The sequence below is a fragment of the Muscardinus avellanarius genome (assembly GCF_963383645.1).
Source record: "Muscardinus avellanarius genome assembly, chromosome: 3".
In the NCBI taxonomy this organism is placed as follows: Eukaryota; Metazoa; Chordata; class Mammalia; order Rodentia; family Gliridae; genus Muscardinus; species Muscardinus avellanarius.
In genome coordinates, this window is record NC_137788.1 from 83,773,741 (window position 1) to 83,779,306 (window position 5,566).

Consider the following 5,566-nt stretch of genomic DNA (forward strand, 5'->3'; position numbering starts at 1 on the left):
TGAGAGAAGAGCCATAGTGAATGGGATTAGTGCCCACAGTTGTTTGAAAATTGGGTGGGGGCTAAAGTGATGTGTGTAGGTGTGCCTCTCACAGCTTGTACTCCATTAAGATGTATGACTGTAAAGCGCCAAAAAAAGGTCAAAATAGCTGAGTGAGATGATGTATGCATAAAATCCCAGGCAGGCTGAGACAGGAAGGCTATAAGTTTGAGGCCAGTCTAGACAATTTAGTAAGACTGTGTCTCAAAATGAAAAGTAAAAAGGTCTGGGTACATATAATTCAAAAGTAGAGCAGCCTTGGGCTCAATCTCTAGTACCTAACTAAAACAAACAAACAAACAAACAAAACAGGAAGAAAGAAAGAAAGAAAGAAAGAAAGAAAGAAAGAAAGAAAGAAAGTCCGTCCGAATAAAATCTGTGTTCTCACCTGGGCATGGTGGCTCACTCCTGTAATCCCAATACTTGTGAGGCTGAAATAGGAGAAATGTAGGTTCAGGGACAGCCGCAGCAACTTAGTGAGAGCTTTATTCAAAATAAAAAACAAAATAGGGCTGGAGGTGTAGCTCAGAAATAGAATGCTCCTGGGTTCAATCTCTAATACAACACACACACACACACACAATCTTTGTTCTCAGTTTTTTCAAATACTTCTGAGAATATATTTAGGTATTCAAGGATCCTACTAATGATACTGTATAATTCATTCTCATTATTATCACCATTAACACTAGTTGATCAGGGTAATTCTCAAATTGACATGAATGTAGAAAAAGCAACGGTTTCAAACTAGGGCTCTGCACATGGGTTGAAATTCACAAAGTTAAATGATGAATCATATCAACCCATAGTCATCTTCAGGATAAATAAGATAAAAGCAAATGGTGAAGTTTTTTTGTTTTTTGTTTTTTTACTACTGGGGATGGAACCCAGGTGCATTCTACCTCCGAGCTACACTCCCAGCCCAATTTTTTATTCTTTATTTTGAAACAGGGTCTCATTAAGTTACAGAAGACCTCCGTGAGCCGGGATACTCCTGTCTCAACCTCGAAAATGCTGGAATCATAAGCGTGTGTCACCACGCCCAGCCATGGTGAAGTTTTAAAGATCTTGATGTTCCTATTTCTGAGAGTTAAAACCTAGCATTATAAAAGAAGAGGCACTTCTGTTACTCATACCAATTATTCTACCACCAAAAGTTCAGTTATAGAGAGACGTAACACATAAATTTTAAGAGGTTTTTATTTGGAAAAAAGTGCTGGAAAATAAATAAGTGAAACGAGTTTGAAATTACTGTAATTTTGGGGTGGAGAAAAATTTGATAATGAAACTAACCCTCACCAGATATCGAATTTGTCAGTATTTTTGATCTTGGGTTTCCAGCCTTCAGAACTCTAAATTTCTATTGTTTATAAGATACTCAGTTTGTGGTATTTTGTTATAGCAGTCTGAATGGATTAAGACAACATGGATGAACCTTAATACAACTAGATCACCATTAGTTTATTTTAAACAAGCTGAGGAAATTCTTCAAAACTTATTATTGAACATATTATGTTCCTTTGAAAATAGTGATTAGCTGGGTGCAATGGTGTGTGCCTATAACCCCAGTTCGTGGGAGGCTGAGATAGGAGAATCACAGGTTTGAGGCCAGCCTCAGCCACTTAGAGCCTCAGCAACTTAGCAAGATCCTGTTTCAAAATAAATAAATTTAAAGGTCTGAGGGTATAGCTTGGAGGCAGAATGCCCATGGGTTTGATTCCCCAATGCCAAAAACAAACAAAATAAAATAAAACAAAAACCAAACAACAGAAGGAAAGAAAGGAAGGAAGAAAATACTATTATAGGTAGGGCGGGAAGGCATTATGAATCTATGTCATGCAAAAGAAAACCGTTTTGCTTAGGACATCATAATATAAGATAGAGAGGAAAATATCTTGATTTTTTTAAACTTGTGTTTATTTCTACTGAATTCAAAACTAAATCATGGAGTGATGAAAGCCTGAAATGCCTTCAGTTATCATCAGTAACTTAAAATATTTCTTTAGCACATTCAATGATATTTAATAAGACAATGGATGGTACAATACATAAATAAACATCAGTTGCAAAAGAAAAAAATCCCCCAAACCCAAGGCTGGGTAGAAGCTGCTAGCGGGTTGGATCCTGGCTTACAATGATTCATTCTTTTTTGGAAATGACCCCAATGTCAAGGGAAAGGCCGACAATGGACTTGTTCAGACCATAGGGCCCTGCGCCCTGGCCATGGCTGGTTGGTCATGTGTGGTGACCTGACCTTAGCTGGCCTGCTGGCAGCTATTCACATAATTTTTGACTTCAGAACTAAGAAGGGTGAGTTTATCATGACAGAAATACAGAAGTTATAAGAGGTTCCGTTTGTGCCCTGTGTGAACATACTCAGGTGGTGGAGTGGGGGCGGGGGCTGGAATCTCACTCGCTTTTGCTGATCAAGTATTGGACCCTGGTGCAGGGCTGACTCCCCAGAGAAGTCGTACCCCACACACCCTCTACCTACCAAACTATGCCCGCGTGAGGCTGCCTCTACCCTGAGGAGCATCCTCTCCAAGTAGCCAAAAAGTGTAGTGCAGGTTAGCCGAGGCTCTGAGGCTGCGCTCCCGATCTTCAGTGAAGAGAATGAAGGGTGGTACAGAGAAGCTGAGAAGACGGAGCGCATGAGCCCCAGCTGCTGCCGGGTCCCTGTCCAGCTGTCCTGGGACAGAGATGTCCCCCTGCTTTCCAAGCAGCTTAGCTGCAAGCCACTCCAGTCCTTTCCATAGCATCTCTTTTATGCCTAAACTAGTTCAAGTTTGGCTTCTGTGACTTATGACCTAAAGATTCCTGACTAATGCAGGTTATTTCAGTCAAGAAAAAGATATGACCTGCACCAACTGACAGAGGGTTAAAAAAGTTATTTGTAGCCTATCGGAATGTGTCTGAGTGAAATTCCTGGGTAGGAATCACAACACTAGTAAGTAAAATAACGACTTGGTGGTATAGTCACATCTTTTTAAACATTTTTTGAGGTAGTGGGATCAAACCACTAAGCTACATCCTCAGCTTCTTTTTTTTTTTATAATACAGAATTGAGCCCAGGGGTGTTCCAAACTATATCCCCAGCCCTTTTATAAAATTATATATACATATACATATGTATAGATATTATCTATATTTTAGTACTGGAGGTGGAACTCAGGGGCTTTTCTACCTCTGGGCTATACTCCCAGACCTATTTTATGCTTTATTTGGAAACAGGGTCTCACTAAGTAGCTGACTTCGAACCTGTGCAATCCCCCTGTCTCAGCCTCTCAAACGCTGGGATTACAAGTGTGAGCTACCACGCCCGGCTTATTATTTTTATTTTGAAACAGGTCTCACTAAGTTGCTGATAGTCTTGCTGTGTTGCTGAGGCTGTCCTTGAGTCTGTGATTCTCCTGTCTCAGCCTTCCAAGTACAGAGATTACAGGCATGTGCCACTACACTTGGCTCATCCCCAGTTTTTAAAATTTTTATTTTAAAATAGGGTCTCGTTAAGTTGCTCAGACTGGCCTTGAACCTGTGATCCTCCTCCCTCAAGTTCCCAAGTAGCTGAGATTATAGGCATGCACTATGTCCAGTTTGTCATGAGTATCTTTCAAGAAAGTAAAAGAATTGATGGGTTCTAAGTTATGGGTAGATAGAAACAAGAAATTCTGGGGTACAAATTCTGGTGCAGTAGGGTGACTCTGGTAATAGATAACATGATATATACTCCAAAAAGCTAGGAAGGATTTTAAATGTTTTCATCCTCAAGAGATAATAAATGTTTGCCGGGCGTGGTGGTGCACGCTTGTAATCCCTGCACTTGGGAGGCTGAGACAGGAGAATCGCACAGGTTCGAAGCCAGCCTCAGCTACTTAGTGAGGCTCTCAGCAACTTAGTGAGACCCTGTTTCCAAATAAAATATAAAATAGGTCTGGGAGTATAGCCCAGAGGTAGAAAGCCTCTGGGTTCCATGCACAGAACCATTAAGAAAGAAATTTGTAAAGCAGTACCCAAGTGTCCAATATTTCAATCACTGTATCCTGTGAGAAAAGGTTGATAACTTTTCCAAACTTGCTAAGCTGCATGAAGCACAAGTAGAAAGAAGAGTGGCCGGTCCAGAACATGCAGCCATGATGCGTTATGAGCTGGAACTGAAGCACTTTTGTAGTTTTATCAAAACACTGACAAGTGTAGTGTATTGTTCTTTAAACACTTTGGGGGGCAGCAAATCAAGCAGGATATTTTTGAACTTTTGATTTAAATTTATTTGTAGGTCACTAAGTATTACCAGAATTCCTTGTACAGAGCCTCAAAGTGAAACTGTAAACACATTTTTCCTTTGTTTTTGAAACCAGATAGTTTGTCATCAGAGGGAAATGATGTATTGCAAAACCATTTGGCACAGAGTAGATGATTCCTCCTCCCCAGACATATAGTCTCTAAAAGTCTCATCTTAGAAAGTATCTTTGGAGTTGGGCCTGGTGGTGCACACATATAATCTCAGCTACTCAGGAGGCTGAGGCAGGAGGACCAAAAGTTTGAGGCAAGCCTAGGCAATTTTAGGGAGACCATTCCAAAGTAAATAAGTGCTGGGGGTATATAGCTTAGGTGACGGAGTGCTTGCCTAGCATGCATGAGGCAACACACACACACACACACACACACACACACACACACACACACACACACAACCTTTGGAGAAGGAAAAATGAAACATCATGAAAATTTGAGTGCAGAATTTCCCCCTACTTCCTCAGGACAGTATAATATTAGTGTCTATTGTTCTGGATTGTTAACTATATTATTAGATTTAAATTTATGTTTTTCTGAGAATGATTATACCAAAATAAAAATAATTTCTGAATTCTTATGTAAAACAGTGGCCAAACACAGAAACAGTTTTTCTAGACCTGATGCAAATATAAACCCAGAACTCTGCATTTACCTCAGATACATGTGGCTCAATTTCAATTTCAATTTTTTTTTTTTTGGTGGTACTGGGGGTGGAACCCAGAGGCTTTCTACTTCCGGGTTATACTCCCAAACCTTTCTTATATTTTATTTGGAAACAGGGTCTCACTAAGTTGCTGAGAGCCTCACTAAGTAGCTGAGGCTGGCTTCGAACCCGTGAGATCCTCCTGTCTCAGCCTCCCAAGTGCAGGGATTACAAGCATGCGCCACCACGCCCGGCTCAATTTCAATTTTTAATCAGTCTTGTCTGTGCTCTCAGTTGGCATGTTCTTATAAGGGGGCTTGGTGGATTAGATTTGGCTGGTCATCAAGACAGGAATGGTATGCCCACTTTCTACTTTGTCTTGCTAAGAACATTTACACAGTGTCATAAAGAGGTCCAGGCCCCCTCACTAATTGTTGTGAAGCAGAAATTAATGACTAAATTGGTAGAACTTAAGGATTCAGCAGTAGTACAGAAACACTGGCCCTCCTGGCTGAAAAATGAATTATTTTGAACTAAGTAAATTTTTCCTAGAAGAAACTTGCACCTCAACTGATACTAATTTAATCTTGC